The following is a 26970-nucleotide window of genomic DNA, read 5'->3' on the forward strand; positions in this document are numbered from 1 at the left end:
CATGGAACTCATAATAAATGCTGAACAGGTAGCTGAGAAAAGATTATATCCATGTTGCCTGATTATTCGAGAAAAAGTTGATGGAAATATGAGTATTTCAAATGGGAGTTGGATTTGGACAAGTACATTGAAAGAAAGCATTTTCGACAGGACTGAAAAGAGACCACACTAGCGTAAGAACGGAAGACCTGGACGGAGAACGCGGGAGGCAGGAAGCCGGCCTGCCGGAATAGCCTTGTTAGGAGCAAGATATTCGGCTGGAGAGGTAAAGTCAAAATTTAAAGGGCCTAGAATATCAGGGTGAAACATTTGAAACTGAACCTTTCAGCAACAGAGAAGCACGGAAGATATGTTCAAAGGAGAGGGAAATGGTTAAAGATGCGTTTCTTAGGAAGACTCGTGCGATGAGAACGTGCAGAGCAGATAGAAGGAAACAGTGCGAGAGGCTAGAAAAAAAGAAAAGCAGAGGGGCAAACTCAGAATCACAGGTGCTGAAGAAACGTCTTCCCAAGAGTTCAGTCCCAGAGAGTGGAGATTACCTGATGCCAGTGAAAGGAGACAGGCAAGGAGATATATTTTTCTATCTTTTTTATCCGTATTTTATGTGTACACACACACACACACACACACACACACACACACACACACACACCACTGTGCTCATGCACCAGGCACCCAAAGGCCCCTTGTTGCCTGCTTCTCTTCCAGGGCCCTGGAGAGGACAGAGCTGAAGCAATTAGTTCAGACTGATAACTAGGCTTGTGGAAGTGGATGAGGCTTCAGACGCAACAGAGGAAGATATTTTTAAAAACCAAAGGCCCAAAGAGGGCGATTCGAGGAGCGCTGGTAGTTAATGGATAGGAGCAATGAACAAAGGCGATTAAGGGAGCAGAGCAGAACGGTAGCTTCCTCTGACAAGTGCACAGCACCTTCTAAAGCACTAGGTGTAAAGCCTCACATGCACTGTCAAGGGTGTGAGCGGTGAAGTTAATGGAGAAAGCAGAGTTATTCTGCCGAAGAGACCCATTTGAAAGTGAAATAGAGGTCAAAACCCCACTCTAACATGGAAATTGGAAACTGCCAGATGTTCCCATGCTGTGGTATAGTTCAAAAAGGGCAGAATTGACGGATTATTAACTGTGCCAGCTGGCATCGTGGAATTTATGTTTTCTTTGTTGTGTGAAATGTACAATCATAACAGAAACATTAAAAACCTGAGTAGGTTCAAGGAAGGACATAAAACAATATAAATCAAAGTTTACTGTAATAAATATAGCTAACAGCAGAGGGCTCCCTTCAACGCCTGGCAAATTCTCAAGGCAGACAAACTCAAGGGAAGGAGTTTTTTTTTATTTTCTGGTAACTTCTACCAGCATTGAACATTTTCATACATATGGGGGAAAAACCCAACTAAATAAATGAACTAAACTAAACTAAACTAAATGTATTACAAGCATAATTTTTAGAACTTCAGGTCCTAAGATTCCTTTCTTTAAAATTTTTAACTGTATTTTTTTTGCTAATGAGAAACTATCTGAAGTTATTAATGCAATAATTCAGGGCAGTCTAGTTATAAAATGCCTCGAGATAATAGAGTAACAGCAGTTACACCCAGAATAATAAAATATTTGGTAATTATGATAATGAATCAGTCAATAGGATTTCTTTTAAAATGGATGTAAAGATTTCTAGAATAGTGATACATGCTCCACATGGGAAATAAGTAAAAATAGAAGATAAAAAACAGTAAGCTTAGCCCTCAGATATATCCTTAGTTAACATTTTAGTTTATTTTTTTTCAGTCTCTTTTGTGTATAAGTTTGTTTCCATGTTAATATATACAGTCAGATTGATGACTGTATTATGTGTAGAATTTATCATTTTCATCTTGCTTAAATAATCCACATTTTAACAAAACATTTCATAGTCCATTATAAATTCATTTGTATACATAACTCTTAATAATTACATAATACTCAGTAATATGAGTATATGTCCTAAGAGGTACTTAACCAATATAGGTACTTAACCAAATTTAAGCACATTGCAAGTGTTCTTTTTATGTAAGTATAATATCTTTTCAGTATGAAAATAAGTATGAAATAAGTATGAATAAGTATGAAATAAGTATCCTAGCCAATTTACACATAACTTCTATTTAAGCGGAAATGACACTGTTAAACTACAAGACCTTGGTGTGGCAACAAAAGGACCATTTTTAACCACATTGCTGCCCTTGAAGGACAACTGATAGTGACTCATGGGAAATAGCCCACATGTAAGGAGACACAAGTAGGGTTTGATTAATGCACATCATAAGCACACTATAGTCATATCTATATCTGTGTGTTTTTATATTGCTTTTAAATTTGTTTATACGTATTTACATTTAACTGGGGAAATGGACATAGCACATTCTGAAGTATAAATATAATTATTCTTTTACTTCATCATATTTTTGTTTTACTATTCAGAATTAATAGAAACAGTAGCCATTATGAAAAAGAGATATCAGATTGTAAAAAATAAATAAATAATAAAAATAAAGAAATGGATGCATCGGGCCATTAAAGAGAGAGAGGGAGCACGTGTGCTCTATTTAAGCCAGTTAGTACCCCTGACACCAGTGAAAAATTCTGGTGCCTGGAGCGAACAGACCAGATGCACAACACCTTCTAACACATGGTGTCTGCAGGGCTCAGCTTTTCCTTTTGCAGAATATTGTGAAGTGTGAGTGGTGCAATGGACTAAGCATAAAAATCTGCAGTCTGAGTCAGATGATGTGGGTTCAAGTTTCTCCCTGATCATTACCAGATGTGTGACTTTGGAGGCGTTAAGTAATCCTTGAAATTCACTTAGGGGTAAAAAAAAAAAAAAGTGATTTTTATAACCCTCTAATGCATTTCAGACTATCTACCTAATGACACAGACAGCATTTCCATAAAATGGCAATTTTGACCTATAATCCCCACATCCAAACACACAGAATAGAAACCCAGGAGGGCTATACTCTGCAACCAGGGCTCTTTAGCAAATCAGGGCCTGGAAAGAGTGGACATTAGATTAAACACAAGCTGTTTTTAAGTCAAATTGAAATCCTACTTACATTTTTCATAAGATATTTTAGAAATAAAGTATTGGAATCATTTACGAAGCATATTATTGTATGCAGTAGACTATAGTGTAGCCATATTTTCAACCAGTCATTTTTAATTTATGATGATGAAAAATATGGTTAAAGTAGACTTTGTCTCAAAATGTTGTCATTTGATTTGCACGCTGTCCCCAGAAAGGATAATGATTTTCCAAAGGCTAGTTTTACTGCTAGTCAGGTACAGCACTCATTTGAATACTGATGTTTTTGTTTAAATACACATGTCTGAGGACTTCCTTGGATTCATCAAGGTACATCGTTAACTATACCATGAGTCAGCAAATTTCAACCCTTCAACTCAGGGGCCAAACCCAGCCTGCTGCCTGTTTCTGTACAGCCCTCAAGCTAAGAATAATTTTTTAAATTTTTAATGGTTAGAAAAATCAAAAGAACTATAATGGTTCATCACACATAGAAATGATATGAAATTCCAAGTTGAGCATCCGTAAAATTTTGAATTTCATCAGAAAATTTGTGGAAATCTGTTTCCTCTCTTGTTACATAAGCGCTTACATAATATCCTCAAATTTGCCTCTTGGCCTACAAAGCCTAAAACATTTTGTTTACTATCTGGCTCCATACGGAAAAAGTTTGCCAAACCCTGAACCATGCCAAAACCCAAAACCATTCTTCAGTGTTCCTTGGGCTCTTTATGAATAATTAAAGACTGTGCCCCTTTCATATTAGAAGCAAATAGTCAATAGCAGTGGTTCTCCAAAATTCTGTACTTTGCAATTACCTGGGTAGCTTCAGAAAATATTGATGTTTGTGTCCCAGCCCCAGAGACTGTGATTTAACTGGTCTGGGGTATGTCCTCAGCTTTGAAAGCTTTAAAAAAACCGTGCGTAGGTGATTCTAATATGGAGTTTAGCAACAACTGATTTGGTACTTTGGCAAATTCAATCCACTCAACTTCCCTCCTGCTGATTCCCCAGCACATGGCCCATTGCAGCTGCCCTCAACCCTTCAAACTCCCAAACCTCTTGTTCCTGCTGCCCCAAACTCCATTTCTTGTAGTGCAGGAGTCCCTGACCAACTCAACTGAGAAGTTCAAGGCCAATCCACTATCAAGTTTGCCTGTCTTACTTTCTGAACAGAATTCCTTCCTGAAGTTAATTCTCTTCTGTCCTGACCCTTCTAGAGGGAATACACCATGGTGATTTAAAAGAGGTTGCTTGGGGTGCCTGGGTGGCTCGGCCAGCTGAGCATCCGACTTCGGCTGGGGTCATGATCTCACGGTTTGTGGGTCTGAGCCCCGTGTCAGGCTCTGTGCTGACAGCAGAGCCTCCTTGGGATTCTCTCTCTGCCCCTTTCATTCCCTCTCTCTCTCTGTCTCTCAGAAATAAATAAACAAAAAAGAGAGAGCTATTGCTTGAATCAGAACTGAATTTGAGTCCCTATTCCTTTATGTATAAGCTATGCAAGCTTGAACAAATTGTTTAATCAGTTCAACTATCAGTTTTGTCATTCATAAAGTAGGATTAAGAATAAAACCTACCTCAGTACACCTGTGTGGCTCAGTCGGTTGAGTGTCCAACTTCATGATCTCGCAGGTCATGATCTCGCTGTCTGTGAGCTCCAGCCCTACGTTGTTGCGCTCTGTGCTGACAGCTCAGAGCCTGGAGCCTGCTTCAGATTCTGTCTCTCTGTCTCTCTCTCTCTCTCTCTCTCTCTCTCTCTGCCCCTCCCCCACTTGTTCTCTAAAGAAATAAATGCATACATAAATAAATACATAAACAAACTTTTAAAAAATTTTTTTAAAAGAATAAAACCTACCTCATAGGGATCTTTGTGAGAATTCAATGAAATTTGCTTGCTAAAGTGTGGTCCTCAGACTAGCATCATTAGCACCACGTAAGCACTTGTTAGAAATGCAGAATTTCACACTCCACCCAGATCTTCCAAATCAGAATCTGCCTTTTAATGAGATCTGATAGTGATTTGTGTACACATTAAAGTTCGAGAATCACGGTGCTAGGAAGATTTTATTTCACTGTATGTCCAGGCTGAGTCTCTGCTCAGCCCCTCTACAGCAACACCCAATATATGTGACGTTGCTGGTGCCCTTAAGGGTGTCTTTTTTTATGTACAAAAAGAAATTTCCTTCAGGTAAAAAAAAGAAATTGATTTGTCAGCCATGTACAAAAGAATTTGAAATTAAGAGAGACTAGGGTGGGGTCAAGGGACGGTTAAAAAAGTGCGGGGTCACCTTTATACCACTTAGGAAAAGATGCTCCTGCTGAGCATTGAGCATTCATCACCTCACAGGCACACACCTGGTGAGCTGACAGAGTCCTTGTGCAATTTAGAAACACATACTCCCATGGGCTGCTGTTGTCAGGTTTTAGACCGCATGGCTTGCCAAATGCGGCAATGGCTCAACCAGTTGTCCTTGGCAACATGTGGCAATACTTTGAAGGTGAGTTTACATGAGGTCCCGAAGTAGTGTGTGGTCCACTGGAATGAAAAGAATGAAAAACGCAAGGGTGGATCCAAAAGAAAATGCCAAAATGACAGAGGGCAATGGAGAAGAGGTAGGGTGGAAAATGGACCTGGGGTTATTAAGGAAGACTTCTGGAAAGAGGTAGGATTTGACGCAAATCTCAAGGATCTATGTAACTGAGATGTGAGGGGGACGTGGAATCACATATTAAATATGTTACAAACAGGGGCGCCTGGGTGGCGCAGTCGGTTAAGCGTCCGACTTCAGCCAGGTCACGATCTCGCGGTCCGTGAGTTCGAGCCCCGCGTCGGGCTCTGGGCTGATGGCTCAGAGCCTGGAGCCTGTTTCCGATGCTGTGTCTCCCTCTCTCTCTGCCCCTCCCCCGTTCATGCTCTGTATCTCTCTGTCCCAAAAATAAATAAACGTTGAAAAAAAAAATTAAAAAAAAATATGTTACAAACAGTACTGGACTGTGAGAGAGACTATATTTTGAGATTGGCAGGATGAACCGTGGACAAGAAGGCAAATGGGGGTATTGAAAAGTCTAAACTCATTAGACTATAAATATGAAACCATTTTATTTTCTTCCAATAACTGTCCCCATCTATGCTAGACCGACCCCTCCACCCCCGCCACACACACACACACACACACACACACACACACACACACATACACACACACATCTTAGCCCTAGTCCATGGGTTTATTTGGTTAAGTCTTAATGTTACATCTAATTCATCATGTTCTTCTGCCTTCCCCCAGCCAGGGGCACGGTCTTTATCAGTTTCCCTCTTTCTCCTCTTTCCAGAACTATCTCCTCTAGAGGTGGAGCAGGGCAGAGTAAGGCTGCATACCTCCCTGCTTACCTGTGGTTCCAATGTGCTTCATGCTCTCCAGTATGCCCCCTCCAACCCACAACTCTGGGCACTGGAAGTTCCTAATTAATTTTGTCCACATCTTTGGCTGACCCCAGCTAGCATTGTCATGTCACATGCTTTTGTCCTTCACTGTGGGATTCCTCTAGAGACAGTTATCCCCAAACTCAGTCTAACTTTCTTGGTCAGTTCCCAGGCTTGCAACAAGTACATGTGGAACCATCTCAGTATATCTTGGAAAGGGGCGCGTGTCAACTGGGGGAGTGATGAGAAATCTTATGACATCTCCACCTGACATTCCCCTCCCCAACATGCAAGTGCACGTACATCACCTCTATAAACGCCCTACCTACACACCTGACAGCTCAGAGGTAGTTCATCAGCTCTGCTATATAAGCAGATATTCAACCAGGGAATAAAGTGTCAGTCTGCCTTTCCTTAGCCACTCCCAAGTTTATGAACGATTCTCTTGGACCTCCCTCTCTTTCCTTCAAGGGAGGAGATGAAGAGAGAAAGTGAACACTTTGTTCCTTCAAAAGACTCCTCTTCTCAGTTGTTGTTGTTGTTGTTGTTGTTGTTGTTGTTGTTTTTAAATATCAGGAGGAAGTGAAAGACAATGGAGTAGTAACCCCAGGTCTGCTGGATAATCCTTATCAAGCCCTGCAAAGAGATAGCAGGTCTCAGTAGCTGTGGTTCCTGGGGCTTAGAATTTGGGGTACATATTCCCAGCTTTGAGTCTTTGATGGTTCTGGGACAACATGAAAAATCTCACTCAGCCCCTGATGTTGCACTGTTATAAGATAAAGAAATTAATTCTCAGAGAAGGGCAGATGTTTCCCCAATATTAAATGAGAGATGAGATTTAAATACCAGCATCATACTTCTTCCACTGGTTCTTGATAAATGCAACTTACCTATCCATAACCCAAAAGCTTTTGAGCTAGAAGACTCCAGGAAAATAGGAGGGAATAGGCACATTCTGTAAGCACAGTTAGCAGTCTCTCTCAGTAGCTACGATTATGCACCTTTTACAAATTTATATGATTAATCATAGTGCTGAAGGCTGAGCCTAACTCACTCATCAGTTACAAGCATCTCAGTGTATTATGTTGGTTTAAGAATTATCGACTGTATATATTACCCCACAGATTTTGACTTGTTGAAGACTGAGGTAAATACCAAAGGGTATTAACATACCCAGCTAGTAAATGAGGAAGGGCTTCCCTTGAGAGCATTGTTCCACCTACACTGAGACATTCCAATCTATAGCCATGGACAGCTATGCTCAAGCCAGCTTCCCGTGCCTTCAGAAAGGTCAAGCTGGAGATCATCTTAACTAAACATTTACTTTTAAGTTAGGCCAGGTCTATACAAGCAGAGAGAGAGAATATTCCCCCCTTATCTAAAGTATTTGGTTCTTCTCCAGGGAGCAAACCAAGATCATCTGCAGACATGTTTAGAGGTAGGACACTGGGCATTTACTTAAAACTTCAAGTTACTGAATATTTATGTAATCTTTTCTTTTACTGGGGATTAGAAGGTTTGCCTGTATGGAAACACTACTCTGAGAAAGCTGATGTAAGACGGCACTTAGTCAGATGAAGGCATTTTAGAGTCCATTCAAATCAAACGTTACTTCAGCAAACAAGTATTTACTGAGCACCTGCTCTGTGCTGAGCACTGTTATAGTTCATTACTCAGTACAAGTTCTCTGCGAGCCAGATATTTTCTTTCCGTTTTTTTTTTCTAAAGGCACAATGTAGAGATATTCTGTACAGAGAGATTCAATGTAGAGAAATTCTTGACTCCTTGTCCATGCCTGTGATTGCACTGATCCGTGCTGCCTACGATCAAGATCTTTGGTGCTTTCTGGTTAGAAAGACTGCTTTTTCTTTATGGACGTAACTCCCTTTGAGTTGGCAACAGCTGGGAAATCTTTGCTCACTTCACTTAATTGAGCTGTCAGCTGAGATCCCAGTCCAGATTTTTTTAAAGAAAGAAGAGAGGGGGCGCCTGGGTGGCTCAGTCAGTTAAGCGTCTGACTTCAGCTCAGGTCACGATCTCACGGTCCGTGAGTTCGAGCCCCGCATCGGGCTCTGGGCTGATGGCTCAGAGCCTGGAGGCTGCTTCCGATTCTGTGTCTCCCTCTCTCCCTGTCCCTCCCCCACCCATGCTCTGTCTCTCTCTGTCTCAAAAATAAATAAACGTTAAAAAAATTAAAAAAAAAGAAGGAAGAGAGGAAGGGAGAAGGAAAGAAGAGAAGAAGGGAGCAAGAGAGGAAGGGAGGCAGACAAGATAAAGTTAATTCTAGCCCCTAAGATTGTAGTCTTCATTCATGGCTTTTTGAAGGGGAATTAACATGCCATTCTCCCGATACTCAATTTTGTGGGGAAGGAGTTCTAGGGAAATGTTCAAGAATTACTGTTCAAGTGTCATTATTAATTATGTCACCATCATTCGATGATGCATCCCCCATTCATATGTGTATCTTCTTCCCCTTGATAAGAGGTGATCAGCACATGGTTGAATTAAAGAAAAAAAATAAATGTCTGAAGGCAACCTGAATGTTTAAATGCCTGCCCACAGGACTTAAATAATCCATGACACCTGGTGAAAGGACACAAGGCCACCAAGAAAAGACTCCACAGAGGGGTGGAGCCATCCAGACACAACGTTATGGGCAGGGATAACCTGCAGATTCATAACATTTGAAACATGAAGCAGAAACTGTAGAAGTTACTGCACCTAGAAGAGCTTTCTTATGACATGGAATAATGGAAATTTAACTAAGTTTCTTTTACAAGTCTCTCAGTCTTATTTAATACAAAGAACCAAGCAATCCATTATCTTATTAGAAAAGATCAAAATAACAATGCAGGAAATAGAAGTGAGAAGACAGCAAGAAAGGAGAAATAGAGGTGAGAGGAAGGGAGGGGAGGGAGGAAATGTGGGGAAGAGAGAGAGAGAGAGAGACTAATTTCTTCCTTTAGAGCTAACCTGGGAGTATAGAGCCATGAAATAAAGCACCTGCCTCTACTTGAAAGACGGCATTGTGTTCGCACTAATGCCCCATATAAGACATCAGTTTTCAGCTAATGCCACTGAGACAGGATGAAGAGCTTCCAATAGTTTGGAAGCAGCATGCAGTCTGCCCAGTTTATTTCAGAAATAAAAAAAAAGAATGAAGTAACACAGCAAAATGTATGTTCCCCCTTGGTCCGCTGAAACATCAAACTCCAGGGTGAGATTAATGTAGTATCATTTCCTCAAGCATTTTGTTTTCAAATATGTGCTTGCCGGCTTCAGGAAAACTGATACTTAGGAGAAAATGGAATCGTACATAATCCAAGCAATGGACATTGTTCTGATATCTGTGTCTGGCTTTAAAATATTTCAAGTCCAAAGACAATGGGCTTCAAAGTGACCATTAGAGGGGTACCCCCATCTTCCCTCCAGTGGAACACAGGAGAAATGGGAAGAAGAGGCCAGCAGCCTGCTTTGGTGGCAAGATAAAGAGAAAGCTGAGTCTGGGTTGAGAGGAAATTGCGCTCCCTTCTGACAGTGGGTCAAAAGTCTGTAGAACTCAGCTCAGATGTAGAACATATAGCAGTAAGGCAGACACTACCCGAAGTGACCTCCAGTGAGTCACAATCTATACACCCACCTCCCATTGAATGTGGGCAGAACCTGTGATTTGCTTCTCGCTGACAGAATATGGCAAAGGGGATTAGATGGCAATTCTCCTGATGATGCGACTTTGTGTGGCAAAGCGTTGGAATGTCACTCCCTGGATTAAGCAAAGATGATGGGATAGTCCCGCCCCCATCATTACATTCATTACATCATGTAAGACTCTCTTTGCAAACTGGATAGAGAGAGTTAACTTATGTTTTTGTTGGGTTTTTTTTTTTTTTGAGGTTTCAATATTTTATTCAAGTTTTACTTGAAGCAATGATAATTACAGCACTTGGTTTGTTTTTTTTTTTTTTAGTTTTTTAATGTTTATGTATTTTTGAAGGAGAGATAGAACACAAGTGGGGGAGGGGCAGAGAGAGAGAGGGAGACACAGAATCTGAAGCAGGCTGCAGGCTCTGAGCTGTCAGCACAGAGCCCGACACGGGGCTTGAACCCATGAGCTGCGAGATCATGGCCTGAGCCGAAGTCGGATGCTTAACCAAGTGAACCACCCAGGAGCCCCCAACTACAGCATTTGAAGGGGAGGATCTAATTCCACATAAAATGTACCCATTAAACTGATAAAAAAAAAAATAATAAACTGCCATGCTGTCAAAGGTCCTTTGAGAGGGACATAAAACAAAAAACTCAAGTAGTCTCTGGGAGCTAAAAGAAGCCCCTGGCTGACGGCCAGCTAGGAAACAGGGACCTCAGTCTTAACAACCACCGAATTCTGAATTCTGAATTCTGCCAACAATCGCATGAGCTTGGAAGAGGACCCCAAGCTTCAGGTCAGCCCACCTGACACCTTATGTGGAAACTTATGTGACCCTGAGCAGAGTACCCAGACCCCTGACCCAGGAGTCTGAGATAATGAAGGTGTGTTGTTTTAAGCCACCAAGTTTCTGGTGATTTTTAATGCAGCAATAGAAAACTAATATAATATCAGCAAGGATCCCGCCCAGGGTGCAAAGGGACCCCCAACAACAGGAATCTGTGGGGTGAGCATCTAAAACCAGAAGCTGATTGGTGGTCAGCAGTGGTCTGCCAAAGTACAAGGTCACCATAGAGGTATCCGATGATGATGGGAGTCTCTGAGGAACTCGCAGATCGTGAGAGGAGAGGTGAACAATCTGACAGGTCTAGAGAGCTCAAAGTCCCTGAGAGCCAGGGAGAACTCCCCATTCCCTAACCCAGTGGGGTGTTAGCAAAACAGCTACCCAGAGAGGGAAAGGCTTGATTTATAGCATTTGCCAATTTCTGTGGTGTAGAGACTCTCACCATGACCAGATTCAAGCTACCAACAGTTTAACAGCTTACTCACAATTTTCCTGATGTCTAATAATCAGCTGTTGGGAGCCAGTGTCTAACACAGCAGGTCTCCTGTATTTCCTCCACCCTGGAGGGAGAATCAGCCAGCCTGGGGGGAAGTGGGGAGAGCGGAAGCCTGCCCTTCAACAATAGGTTCCCAGTCAGTCGGGAGGGGGTGAAGAGACTTAACCCTGAATGGCGAAGGAAGCGTTGATTCATACCAGTTAGACTGGCTCCAAAAGTTGAGACCCAACCTAAGGTAACGTTGAATTGCGCATTATACGAGGGTGAGTAAAGGTCATGGTCTGCCCAGATTGTCAAACACACACTCACACAGGTGCATGCACACACACGCACACACATACACACATACTACTAACAAGATAAATTAATCTTCTCTGTAGGTTTAACTATCCAAGACAGAAATAAAAGTTGCAGAGTTACCATTTTCTTTCTTCTTCTTCTTTTTAAAACAATTTCTTAACATTCCCCTCTTTTCTCGCAATGCCTTTATAAGTGAGGGGACTCTTAAATCCCAACATTAGACACATGAATGACTAAATGACTGAGGTCAATCTCCTAATGTGTTTCTCTGTTTAGAAGTGCTAGGCCATCTCAGGAAGCCCCCTGCTAAAAGGCAGCTTGTCCAGCTAAGGTGTGCACACGGGTGTACCGCTGTGAGGCATCTCAGGAGACAGAAGCCAGGGGAAAGAACCCTCAGATTTTAAAGGCAGTGAGAATTAAAGCGGCTTTGGCTACCTAAATGGAACTGACAGCCAAATGGGAAGAGACAATGGGGCTAAACATGAATGCTTGCTTCAGGGTAGAAAGAGGAAAGACACTTTAACCTTGGGTGGAACCAGACCTCCGGGGTCAAGGTGAATCTGTCTGCACTGTTTCCATGGGATTTCCACTCGTAAGTTCTCTGGTGAGTCATCTGAGAGCAGGTTGAGCAGTTGCCATGGGTTACCTTCCTTTTAGAACATGTTCTAAGGGAGCGAAGCCTTGGGATTTTCATCCATGTATATCAAGTTCTGGAAGGATATTACTTTGAGTTCTACATCACACATCGAGACGTGGGCTGTCCGTGGCAACTGTTCTTTGTACACATTATTAGAGCACGTACCAAACCGAATTCTTGCCTCTGTTCATTCCATTGAGGTGAGACTCTGGCAAATCAACACGGCCTAATAGAAGGAGCTCAAAAGTAATGGGTCTCTTTGACATGTTTATATCTTCATAGAACTTTTGGACTATCCTTGCTCTCATCTCCTGACCTTAATTCTCACTTGACTGAGAAAAAAAAAAAAAAAGCAATTAGAAGAAAATTTCCACGGGCTTCTACCAAAATATCTACCCACTTTCTCTGCACTCCCAACTCTTCCGTGGATGACATTTCCATTCTAAGTGTCAGCCCCTGTCTGCTAGATCCATCCCTCTTGCCTAACCAAAGTTAGGTGTCAGCCCACCAATTCTGTAATTTCCTACACCATGAATTTTTCGCTGCCTGTTGGATCATGTCTTTCAGGATTCAAACTCTGCCATGATTTGTCCCATCTTAAGAAGAAAAAAAAAAAGCACCTGTTTTGACCCCACTTTCCCTATCAACGCTCTTCTCTTCACTCCCCCAGCAGCAAAGTGCTTGGTTGGCTCTCTCGTTTCTTTCCTCCATTCTGTCTTGAATCCACTCAATTGGGTTTTTGCCCTCACTCCGCCACTGAGACGGTTCTTGACAAAGGTATCAGCCATTTCCATGTTATTAGACCCAATGGCCAGTTCTCACTGATCACCCCACTTGCCTGTCAGCTCAGCATGTGACAAGGTAGGTCACTCACTCCTTAACACAGTTTCTTTATCCTGGTTTCCAAGATGGTACACTCCTAGTGCACCACTGGTCACTCCTTCCTAGTCTCCTTGGTTACTTCTGCCACTTCTCCCTGAAGACTTAGTGTTGGAGAGTCCCAAGCTCAGTCCTTGGCCTCTTTCCTTCTTCATCTGTCCCTACTCCCTTAGGACCTCCCCATGTCCTGTGACTACCTTACCACTTGTACGCTGATGGTTCCCAAATGTAGATCCCCAAAGCAGACCACTCTTCCAAGTTCTAGACTCCCGCAGTCAACTGCCTCCTGCATATCTTCACTAGGATGTCTGACCTCTCAAATGTAACAGATCCCAAACTGAAGTCCTGCCTGACCTTCTCCCCAAACCTTCTCCACCTACAGCCTCCTCCCTATCTGGAGGTAGCAACTCCATGCTTCTATTCGTTCAGGCCAAAAACCTTGGAGTCATCCTTGACTCTACTTGCCCTGACATCCCCCATACAACCAGTCAGAAGATCATGCTGGCTTTACCCTCAGAATATGTCAAGACTCTGATCACTTCTCTCTACCTGCACAGCTTCCAGAATAGCCCAGTCCCTGTTCTCGCTCATCTGAATCACAATAATGGCTTCCTAAACAGTCTCCTGGCATCCATTATTGCCAATTAGAGTCCTTTGCCACACAACGGCCAGAGTAATTAGTCTGAAACATAAGCTCTGCTATTCCTCTGATTATAGCCGTGTGGTTGTTAGCATTTTCCTGCAAGACAGTTGCTTCAGGGGAGGCCACAGGGCTGGTTCTTCAGCCTAAGGGAGACTAGCTTTCTCAATTAGAGAGGAAAAGCTCCTTTTACTGGCAAAGTAAGCAGAATTTAGAGCCCCAATTTCTTGGGGCGCCTGGGTGGCTCAGTCGGTTAAGCGTCCGACTTCAGCTCAGGTCATGATCTCACACTCCATGAGTTCAAGCCCCTCATCGGGCTCTGTGCTGACAGCTCAGACAGCTGGAGCCTGCTTCAGATTCTGTGTCTCCCTCTCTCTCTGCCGCTCCCCTGCTCATGCTCTGTTGCTCTGTGTCTCAAAAATAAATAAAAACATTAAAAAAAAATTAGAGCCCCAATTTCTTTGGTTAGATTAGATCCACCTGCGTGCTCCCATCCCTGATTTGTCAGGGATTTTCCTCTAACTTCCCGGTCAATGCCAGAACCTCAATATAAGAGGTTGCAAGAGGATTTGAGTTCTGTTTACTATTTCTAGATAGCATATGGACTATGTCACACATGTTTCAATATACAGTGTTTTTCTTGTCATTAATTCTTCCCTAGTTTGTAATTGGGGTTGATATACTTGTTAGAGTTTTTTGAAAGGGTGCTTTTAAATTTCTAAGTGCATATATACATTTTGAAAAACAGTCTTCTTGTTAATGCCTGCTTTTTTTTTTTTTTGCACTGTTGTGAGATAATACGTTATGTATGGGTTTCTTCTTTCTTGAATGTATTAAGATGTAATTTGTGATCTAATGCATGAACATTGTTTATAACTGTTTCCTGTGTGTTTAAAAAGCAAATGCTTTTAGAACTGGTAATACATTAATTTGGCTTCGCAAATACCCTCTAGCCTTCCATATTCTGTGTTGACTTGATCTGTCAACTTCTGATGAAGGTATACATGTTAAGGTTTATACTTATAAACCTGTAAAAACAAAACAAAGCAAAAGGGAGAGAAAACCCTGTAGTGGCTCCCATGTCCCATAGAGAGAAACTATGTCCTTACGTGACTGCAAAGCCCCCACTGCCCCTTTGCCTGTCCTTCCCCTCGTGTCTGGCTGTTCATGTTATTTGTGCCAGAAGCCTCCTTGTGGCTCCCCAAACATGGCCTTTGCTCTGTTTTCTCTACTTTGAAAGTTCTTTTTCAGGATCCACTTGGCTAATTCCCTCACTTCCTTCGAATCTTTGCTCAGATCTCACCTCTTTGATGAGAGCTTCCCTGTCACCCCATTTTTTCTATTTTTTCTTTTTTTTTTATTTTTGAGAGAGAGAAAGTCCAAGCAAGGGAGGGGCAGAGAGAGAGAGAGAGGGACAGAGTATCTGAAGCCGGCTCCGTGCTGATGGTAGCCAGCCCTATGTGGGCTCGAACTCATAAACCATGAGAATGGTCAGGACCTGAGCCGAAGTCTGAACCTTACTGACTGAGCCACCCAGGCACCGCCCCCCTCCACTCACCCTATTTAATGGACAATTGTGCCCCACCCCCAGTTACCAGTTTCAACTCCCCTCATCCTGCTCAATTTTTTTCCCCATCACATTTATATCACTCTCTAACATACTATGTGACTTCTTATTTTGTTTATTCTTTGATGTCTATCTTCCCTACTTGAAAATAAACCCTGGGACACCTGGGTGGCTCAGTCAGTTAAGCATCTGACTCTTAATTTTGGCCCAGGTCATGATCTCACAGTTCATGAGATTAAGCCCTGCATCGGGCGTATTCCTACAACCGTGCCTGGCACATAGTAAACCTTTGCCAACATTTGACGAATGAACGACCTATCCTTAGACTGAGGCTTCCATTTTGATCATCCTTTCGGGGAATGTTCATTGCATTCTAAGACTTTTCTCAACTCTCTGTTGGGAAAAAGAAATATCTACATTAACAATAGCTCTTGTTATGAGATAAGATCACAGTGCATCTATTTTTTCACTATTTGATTTACAAGGGTAATTTAGTTAATATAAAAGTATGCTATTATTTCTCAAAAGAATACCCCCATGGTCAGTGTCTCTTCATTATTTTTGGCTCGTTGTCCTCATTTCCTCATTGAGAATCCCCAGGAAAATGTATGTACATATGTTTTCCTTCAATTTCAAAGAGTCCAAGGAACCCCCAACACTTCTTCATGAATCTCTGGGTATTCATGGACTTCAGTGAGAGGCTTCATGCACACATACTCTCACAAAGGCATGTACATACACTTGAAATTGAATTTACATGGCCTTTCTGGATTTAATCTTGTTTCAAACCTTTTTTTTTTTTTTTTAACAAGTATTTTGTTTTTAACTTTCCCCTACATCTTACCAAGTCAGTTTGGTTTTGTCGTTCTTGTTGTTGTTTAGTTACGATTGTTTCTGTTTATTGAAATAACTTTACTTTTTAAAATTTTTTAATGTTTATTTATTCTTGAGAGAGAGAGAGAGAGAGAGAGAGAGACCGACAGAGTGCAAGTGGGGAGAGACGGAGAGAGTGGGAGACACAGAATCCGAAGCAGGCTCCAGGCTCTGAGCTGTCAGCACAGAGCCCAACACGGGGCTCGAACTCACAAACTGCAAGATCATGACCTGAGCCAAAGTCAGAGGCTTAATCGACTGAGCCACCCAGGCGCCCCTACTGAAATAACTTTAAAGTGTTTCAGTTTCACAAAAAGCTTGTAAGTATAGGACAGCCATATGAAAATCCTGCTGGAAATCTATCATGTGTAAATTTTCACTTCAAAGTAAATGGAATGCAAAATGAAGATGTGAAAATAATTCCTGGGTCCATAAATATTTTTTAAGCTTATTTATTTATTTTGAGAGAAAGAGAGCATGGGGAAGGGGCAAAGAGAGAGAATCCCAAGCAGACCCCACACTACCAGCAGGAGGCCTGATGTGGGGCTTGAACCTATGAACCATGAGATCATGACCTAAGCTGAAGTCAGATGCTTAACCAACTGAGCCACCCAGGCACCCCCTGGGTCTGTAAATATTTAATAGGCTTTTGGGCCTATGGTTGTCAAGTGGCAAATTTATAATACACTGTATTTAAAAATAAAATACACAGATTTCATGGACTTCTCTGAGTGAAAAGTTATTCAGTTTACTAATTGTATTCCTTATACTCACAATCGTGTATATCTTATTAATTAGTATATTCTTTTTTAGCTTTTTTAATGTTTATTCGTTTTTGAGAGAGAGATGGGGGAAGTGTGTGCGTGCAAGCAGGGAAGGGCAGAGAGAAAGGGAGAGAGAGAATCCCAAGCAGGATCCATTCTGTCATCACAGAGCCCAACACGGGGCTTGATGTCACAAACTATGAGATCCTGACCTGAGCCGAAATCCAGAGTCGGGTGCTCAACCAAGTGAAGCACCCAGGTGTCCCAGTATATTCTTAATTTTAATTGTAAAAAGCAATTCTGGCTATAGCCTCTGAGCAATTGTTTACTACAAAAAATTTTAAAGTCTTTGTAGGGGCCATGTCATTGGCCGCTCTGTTTGTCCTGCAGACAAGTGGTTTTGCAACCCGTGGAATGTATGAGAATCTCCTGTGCCACTTTACAATTATGGAGCTTTCCTGGTTCAAGGACAGTCCTATTGAATCAGAATCCCCCAGGTGGAGCCCAGGCATGTAAGTTTCAAAAACTTCCAAGGAGATTTTTTTAAGACAAGCCCTGCATAAGCAGTGGGAAGCCATGTTTTTTCTTTTCCTTTTTTTTTTTTTTTTTAGGTTTTATTTTGGATTAATATTTGATTTATACAAAAGTTATTAAGTTAGTATAGAGTTCCCATATACCTCTCACCCAAGTTCCCCTAATCTTAACAGTTTCCATATCCATGGAACATTTGTCCAAACTAGGAAATTAACATTGATTCATTAAACTACAGACTTCGTTCCAATTTCACGCGCTTTTTTCCACTCATGTCCTTTTTCTGTCCCAAGGCCCAATCCAGGGTGCCACACCATATTTAATTATTGTGTCCCCTAGTCTCCTCTAATCTGTGAAAGTTTCTTAGTCTTTCTTGTTTTTTTATGACTTTGACACTTTCAAGGAGCACTGGTCAGGTATTTTGCAGAACGTACCCTCCCTCAATTTCGGCTTGCCTGATATTTTCTCACGATTTGGGGAAGAATTCTTCAGAGGTGACATTCCCCATTCATCACATCATATCAGGGGACATGATGTCAAAATTGCTTATCACTAGTGATGTGTCAAGCCTACTCACATGGTTAAGGGGCTGTCTGTCAGGGTTCTCCATGAAGCAGGGACAATTTTTCCCCTTTTCTAATAAACTGTCATGTTCCTGAAATAACTTTAGAGTGTTCCCGTTTCACAAGAAGCTGGCAAGTCATGACAATTCATTAGAAGACAGTTGCTAAGTCTAGCCTGCACGGAAGGAGAGGTGGATTACGCTCCAGCCCCCGAGACGGAAGCAGCATCTACATATATTATCTGGAATCCTTCTTTAAGAAAGATCTGCCTCTTCTCCCTTATTTATTTACTCAATCAGTTATTTATATTAGGATGGAGCCAAGTTTTGTTTTGTTTTGTTTTTCAGGTCATATGCAATTCTAATGTTTTTTTATTTCTCAAATTGTTTCACCTCTGGCCATTTCAAGCTCTTTCAAGTTGGCTCCTATGTCCTTTGGACATGCTTCATCTTTTTTTAACAAATGCATTTCCTTTCATTGTGGCACCACAAGTGCCCCAGGCTCACCTTGGATTTTCCCTGACCCAGGACTGAAATCAGACATTTCTCCAAGGAGACTTGGCTCTTTTTGTTGGAAAATGACATCTGGAATCCAAACTCTAGGTGCTGGGTATGCTTGCTGTTATATGACAGTTTTACTGCTTCAGGTCCTAAGGACAGAGCAGGGAGATATATACATGTATACACACATGCCTGTAATTATTTCTTTATCTATCAATCTGTCTAAATAGTAAATTAAATGTGAGTTTGAACCAATGTTTCCAATTCCAATCCTGCACCACAGGGCTTATTCCTGCCTTCCCCACTTGCTTATGTGTCACTTCTATCCCTGACAGTGGGAAACCGATCCCATTGTCTACAATTTATTTACATGTCCACTCAGCCTTTGTGTGTTTGTGGAGTTGCAGAATCGCTAACCCATAATCCTGTGAGAAATGAATTTACCATCCAGAGTACAGTGTTTACGTATAGTCCTTTTGTTTTTAGCCTTATAATATCTAGTAAAAACGTTATTTTCCAAAGTTACTTAAGTCAGCTCCTTTTTTACCTGATCAGTTTATTTTTCAATAATATTCTTGCCTCGTGACTTAAGTCACATATGGTCAGTACAGAAAATAAGAGCAAGCAAAAAAAGAAGAAAATACAACTCATCCCGGTACCATGACTCAGCAATAACAGAGAAGCACTACTGACATTTTGATATAGTGTGTGTGCATTTGTGTGCCTTTGTGTTATTTTTACTAATATTGGGATTATTCCTCATGTTCTGCTGTGTGATTTTTTTTTTCACCAACGCTATGGATCCTTAAGGAACTATAGGTTTGTAAACAGAGGCATCTCCTGATGAGATGCATATTTGGAAAGACCATCCTGGAGCCCTCAAGAGAATGCAATGGAGGTGAAGGGAAGGAGGGAGATACCGAAATCAGAAATACTCCTGGGCAGATAGAATTATCTAGACTGACAGGGGTGCCTGGGTAGCTCAGTCGGTTAAGCGACTGACTTCATGATCTCACTGTTTGCGAGTTCAAGCCCCGCACCAGGCTCTGTGCTGAAAGCTCAGAGCCTGGAGCCTGCTTCACATTCTGTGTCTCCCTCTCTCTCTCTCCGCCCCTCCCTTGCTTGTGTGCTCTCTCTCTCTCTTTCTCTCACTCAAAAATGAATAAACATTTAAAAATTAAAAAAAAAGAATTACCTAGACTGAGAGATTAATATTATTATTATGTGACAAATTTAAAAGAATAACAAGTGGAATAGATGAGGGTAAATGAATTTGAGAGGCATTTCAAGATAGAATTGACAAGATTTTGGTGGATGCTTGGCTACTGGAGTGAGCTAGAGGAGGAGGTGAAGAACTCTGACATTTTAAGACAAGTGGATCCATCAACAGTGATGACATTAACCCACATCCATATAGAACACAAAGCAAAGGTTGGGTTTTACAGAGAAGACGATTGTCTGATTTTTGTACATGTTGAGTTTAAGGTGCTTCGTTCTTTCAGCTGGAGCAGTTCAAGGTCAATTGCATGTTTGTGTCTGGTTGTCAGATAAGAGGATCGACCAAGAGCTAGAACTTGTAGAAAAAATTGATAGACTCCCTGCCAAGAGATTGGGTAAAATCACTCCAGGAGATCTGTAAAGCTAAAGAAAGGCGCAAAAAATACAATTGGAAATTTAGATACCACTTAAGATTCGGGCAGGGGAGGAACAATCAGTAAAAGGGGACAAAGAAGGGGGAAATGGGCCAAGAGCTAAGAAGAGAAGCAAAAGTATGTAGTGTCTAAAAAGTAAAAAGTGGAGAAAGTTCAGAAAATGACCAAGCACATCAGTGCTCCCGTCACAGAGATGAGGAGGCTTCCAAGGACTGAAAGAGGTGAGGACATTGAGGTAACACATGTCAACTCTCTTTCCAAGAATGTGAAAGTGAAAAAAAACAGAAACAGTGTAGTCTCTTAAGGAGAAGTTAGAGTCTTGAAAGGCATTGTTTCCTCTCTTTCTCTCCTTATTTAGAATTGGAGAGACTGACAGGCCCAGGGGTTGGAGGTGAGAGGTCTCAGATGTCTGACTGGGCAAGTTGGGTCTCCTGCCATTTCAGTTACCTTTCTAGCCCAAAGGCTTCATGAGGAATTATTGCAAAATATAAAGAGTGGAAATTCGTAGTATGGGTTAGGTGAGGGCAGAGAATATTGTGAGCCTTCACGTGTTACACACAGATCATTTAAATAATCATTATCTGAAATGATGTTTGAGAGAGCTGTTTAAACATTGAAAGCAAAGTTAAAAATTCTGGCATTACATGAAGTAGACCATAATAACACAACTTTGTGCTTTTTATCCAGTGTATGGTTTTTTAACTCAGTCAATCTATAATGCTCAAGTGGTTCAAGAACAATAATACAATGTGTTTCCTGAGAGTTTCAGATATCTAGTGACCTTAAGTGTGCATGAAACTCCAGTTAACTACATAATACTGTGAGAAACATCTAAGCTTCAAAAGAAAATTCTCCATTTCATTCTTCATGTGAAAGTAAATGTTTGGGGCTCCTCTAAACAAACAAGTTCAACATATATTTATGCTAGATTTTATAGAAGAATGTATTGAAAACATAAACAACACTGAACTGAAATAGGAACTGTTTATTTATCGAATGGCTCTTTTTGAAAAGTAATGATAGTGTGAGTCACAGAAGTTAACTGCTTCCTTTTGTAATACGACCTGGAATTTCTTTTGATGTGAGCAAAGATACAATTATTTACAAGTAAAATAAAAAGAATTTTTTAAATTTTTGTTAATGTTTATTTCCTTTTAGAGAGATTACATGAGCAGGGGAGGGCCGGAGAGAGAGGGAGATGGAGAATCCCAAGCAGGCTTTGACCTGTCAGCGCAGAACCCAACCTGACATGGGGCTCAAACTCATGAACTGTGAGACCACGACCTCTCAGCCCTGGGACGCTCAATCGACTGAGCATCCAGGAGCCCCCCAAAATTTTTTTTTAATTTTTAAAATTAAGATCAAGGCACTGATTTAAGTCAAACTTTGCATACAGATAGAATTCTATTCTATATTCTGTACTTACAATATGTCTACACTATATTATGCTCTATACTTATTACAATGTAAGTATATTCTGCAGAAGAGCCTTTACAATGAGGAGTGAGAAATAGACAGTGACCGACAGCACAGGCTCTGGATGCGAACTTCCCAGGCTCAAGTACAATCTTTGTTACTAACCAGCTGGAACTCTGGGGTCAGTAACTTAATATCCCCATCCTAAAAAAAAGTGGGCGAATAATAGACCTTACTGCTTAGGCTTTTTGCAAGGATTGAAGAACTTAATATAAGAAAAATATTTAAAAGAGTGCCTAATACACGTAAAGACTCAAGAAATGTTAGTTGTTCATATTATTTGCACCAGCCTCTCCATATTTGACCTTCAAGGGTTTAAATTTCTTAGTCAAACATGATATGGATTGAACCGCTGCTCAAAAAGTCGCCCAGCTGGGGGCAGATCTAGGTTTTAAGCGGCCTGCAAATTGTATAATTTGGGAGGCCCTCTAAGAAACAGAGCAGAGAACTATGAAGAAGGCGTGTGGAATCCAGGCATTTGAGGAGCCCAATGCTCCCCTCCTTCCCCCTCCGCCCTCCACTGTTATGTAGGTATAGGGTGCTGCTGTCGCTCGGAAACTCTCTTGGTACCCTTGCTGTAAAATACCACAAATGAAAGGATGCTTCCACAAACCAGCCACAGCGTAGTCCTGACTCCGCTGAGAGGTTCTTGGATCCCCTAGGACCCAAGGCTGAGAGACTCACCGAATGTTTGAAGTTGGACGAGCCCAACTCGATGTTTTTATTATTAAAGCATGCTTTACGTGCAGGCGCAGAGGCCGGCTCTGTAACCACTGGGTCCTGTGATCTAGCAGGAGCTGATGAGAGCGGTGAGGCTGCCAGAAAGCAGGGCCCCAAGCGGCTGCCTGCAGTGTGTGTGTGTGTGTGTGTGTGTGTGTGTGGTTAGAGCCAGAGTTCTCAGACTGTGACCTGGGAGGTCTCACGTTACCCAACGCCTGGGTGAAGTTAGCCATTACTTATTTCAAAAGAACAGAGCTGAGGAAGGAAAAGGGAGAGGATAAGAGTAAGAGAAAGAAAGCGAAAGATGTTTCCTGTCTGTCCTCTTGAAAGGCAGTGAGGCATTTTCTCTAATGGCTTCATTCTGACAGCAATGTGGAGTCTCTTATGGACTCCAGCAGCAGGCAGTGAATGGAGAGCCAGCCCGCTGGAGAGCGGGAGCATACGAAGGCATACAACCAGGGAGAGAGTTTTCTTTTTCTTTCTTCAGTTCTTCTTGCAAACTGTCCAAAACTCCTGCAGTTGTCATTATTTATTTACACTAAGTAATCACGAATATACTAATAGAATTTTCTTTCCCTTTGTTGGGTGGGGAGGGGCAGGAAGGGGCGGTATGGAAGAAGAAAAAGAGGAAGGTTGGAATTATCTTTATAGCTCAACTGTAAAACTCCCTGTCACGTGAAGGAGGCAGTATAGCTTAGTGGTCAACGTGGCCTGACTCCGTCACCTTTTCGCCGCATTCTGGATGATGGGTTAACCTTTCTTAAGCTTAGTTTCCCTATACGTGAAATAGGGAGGAAGATGATGTCTACCCGTGGGAATGCTGGGAAGACTAGAAGAGACAGCCAGACAAGCTCCTAGTAAGGCACCAACACCTACTAAGTACTCTAAAAGGCAGCTATTATTGGGGTTCCTGGGTGGCTTAGTCAGGTAAGCACCTGACTTCAGCTCAGGTCATGATCTCACAGTGAGTTCAAGCCTCACGTCAGGCTCTGTGTTGACAGCTCAGAACCTGGAGCCTGCTTCAGATTCTGTGTCTCCATTTGTCTCTGCCCCTGCCCTGCTCATGCTCTATCTCTGTCTCCCTCTCTCTCTAAAAAATAAATAAATATTTAAAAAAAAATTTTAAAGGTAGCTCATTATTATGATGACCATTATGCATGCCTTCACATTTTCATAATCCAATGTGTCAATCGCTTCACTGATCAATGGAAATATGGAAAGTAACAAGTACTAAACTCTTTTTTTCCATTTGTCAATGATGACTTATTTCTCAAATTGTAGACTTGTTCTTTTAATTTTTCAAGTCAAAAGTCACCAACTGAAGGCCCCCAGTTTGAACATTTCTATAAAATGCTGGCTAATGCTGACATTTCTTTAAGAAATACTGCCTTAGATAAAAACACAATGTTTGGAAACTTGCCACTAACATCTCATTAAAGCAGTACTATATGTTTTAGTTTCAGCCTTTCTGAGATCTCTTCTTGGAAGGACACCCGGACCTGTTGCAAGAGCAGAAAATGTGGTCCTTGGCCCTGGGGAATTTATAATTTAATAGAGAAACTGGCTGTACACAGAATCACATAAATAAATATAACAGAAGCACATAAGCAAACATTTATACAGAGCTGAGCACAGCTGCATAGGTTTACACAGGTGCTAAAAAATATATCAGGGAAAGAAAAATTAAGAAACCAGTGGTTATTACAGTGCTTGGCAGCTAGAATACAGAGCAATGTAAGTTTTGCAATTGCACAGATCTACACAGGCATGGTCTTCATGTTTGCTAAATGGTACATTGAGCCTAAGGAAGCTCAGAGATTAGTGAAGAAAGAAATAATTCCAAATTATGGGAAGAGCAGGTAAAATAGATGAGAAACGAGTGGGGTTGAATTGTTCTTGTTGTTGGCAATTGTTTGTGACTAACATTTGAACACTTCCATTGTGCCAGGAAGGGGACTTTACGTGAATCGTCTCATGTAATTCTCGCAGCCACCCCAAAATACTGTGTCACTGCTCACATTTTACAGACAAGAAAATTGAAGCCCAGAGACATTAAGGGACCTGACCAAACTGTGTGTCTAAGCATCAGCAAGTGCCTACCGTGGAATTTGAACCTGGGTCTGTAGGATTCCAAACCTGCCCTCTTCAGCTACTACTCTACTTCCTTGCTGGCACAAACTGAAAAGATAAGAGAGGTAGAGGGAATCATTTTAAAAACAGACAGTGGAATGACTGTTTACTAAACCCCTTAATGCCACAGATGCCGATCATGATGGGACCAAACTGTGCAGAAGAGGTCAAAGAGATGTGCACAGGCTAAAGGAGCCTTGGATGAGGGGAAGCCAGTCAGCAAGGAAGGTAACCAATCGCATACATCCGTCTGCCTCCGAAGCATTACTGACAAACTCTTCCTTTATTACTAAGCAAGTTGCTCTTACCTGCAAACCTCCACTCCCTGACAAACACTGCTTTATCACAATACCACACAGTAGAAAGCTGACCACCCCAAATATGCATGTAGATAGCCAGACAGAGTATTGGCTATCCACTTGGTGACTTGGCCTGTTGGTAACTAAACTGGGAAGGTGTCTACTGTCCTAATAACTTCTCTACCAGGCAACTTTCTCTCACTGAGTTCCCTGGATAGCAGAGGGAAACTTGAGGAAGGATGGACCTGGACTTAAGTCCAGGCCCAAACAACTCCTGGCTTTGTAGCCTTGGAGAAGCTTTGCGGGTACTCTGGGCATCATCTCTAACATACACATAATAATTCTATCCTAGGGTTATGGAGAATATTAGCTGAGGTGATACCTATGAAATACTTCGTACAATGCTCAAACACATTAGCTCAAACGTAAAAATGCTCAAACACATTAGCTGTTGTTTTTAAAGATATTATGAGACAGGTAATATACTTGATAAGCTCTTCAAAGCGGTCAGAGGCATCCTTTCTCTTTGGTCCTGAAATCAACAATGTTACTCTCATGTTGGAGCTAGAAAACTCTGCCATTTAGCGTCAGGATAACATCAAGCACATTTTTGAGTGGGTGGCCCCCCTTCTTCATGCAGGATAAAGATCGAGTTAAGCACAGTACTTTGGGACCCCAGAAGTCAAGGCCTATAGCTGCAGTGGTCCGGGAGTGGGGAGGGGGCCACCACTGCTAAACGGAGCATTTCCTCTCATGCGATCTGTTTCCCTCTGGCTTCCTGTGCTGCTCACGCAGATACAACCACTAGCCGGGTTTGCAGTGCAGTTTAATGATGTTCCCATTGCATAAGGTTTTGTTTGGGTGCAGTTCGGTCAAAATGAGGTGGGGGTAGGGGGAGTGCAATCTGTTGCAGCTGTTCATCATTACCCAGATAAGCTTCAGAAGCCTCCCAATTAACCTTCGTGTGTAATAAAGCCAATCAGCACATAAAAACAAGAATTTCTCATTTACTGAAATGATATTTGGCTTGTAATTGCTGTCTGAGAATGTTGAACCAAGTAGAAAACATTAAGAAAATTGCACTCCTCCCCACAAATTTAAGCTTAGTGATTATTAAAGAAAAAAAAAAAAGACTAAGAATGTCATTTGGTAGCATAAGCTGTTTTGTCCTGATTTCAAGGTAAGAATAGAAATATAGAGTATGCCTTTGGATGTGAGACTAAGACATACTTGCAACTTAAAACCTAAAATAAATGTATGGATCATATAAATACTGTAATCAGTCCTTGTGGCTTAAAAATCTAAATAACAGAAATTAATATTAAGGGTGATAAGACTAAAACATTAATTTTGTGTCCAGTAGGCCCTCAAATGTTTATTAGAATGATTTGAGTTTAACTGCATTGAATTATTATATTGACTTGAATTAGGACAATTATGACACACTGTCACTATACTTAAGTCTCCAATCTATCTAAAGAATTAAAATATAAATGCATTAAATTTTAAATAACACCACTAATGAATAACAATACGTAGCTACAATTTTTTTTTTAAATAGTAGTAGACACACAGGAAGTTGCAAACATGTACATAGAGTCCCATGGACCCTTTTCCCCACTTCCATGATACCGTCTTATATGCGTGTAGTACAAATATCATAACCAAGGAATTGACATTGGTACCATACTAATACCTAGACTACAGACTTTGTTCAGTTTTCATCAGTTTTTACCGGTCACCCAACTGTGTGCTTGTGTGTGCACATAGTTCTATGCAATTTAATCCCCTGTATAGCTTTTTGTAACCACCACCACAATCAAGATACAGAACCATCCCGCCATCACAAAGGGACCCCTTAAAGATATCCCTTTGTAATGACATCCAGTCCTATCCCTGGCCTCTGGCCCAACTCACCTGTTCTCAATTTCTATTGTTTTCTCATTTCAAGAAA

General features: G+C 41.5%; 1 long non-coding RNA gene across 2 annotated transcripts in view; it reads right to left on the minus strand.

Moving 5' to 3' along the window:
- Nucleotides 1-26970, minus strand: part of LOC124529048 (uncharacterized) — a 76598-nt gene that overhangs the window by 23761 nt on the left and 25867 nt on the right. The window lies entirely within an intron of this gene.

The sequence above is a fragment of the Lynx rufus genome, unplaced genomic scaffold (assembly GCF_022079265.1).
Source record: "Lynx rufus isolate CCGP_SWC_20201006 ecotype Redwood Valley unplaced genomic scaffold, mLynRuf1.p SCAF_6, whole genome shotgun sequence".
NCBI lineage: Eukaryota > Metazoa > Chordata > Mammalia > Carnivora > Felidae > Lynx > Lynx rufus.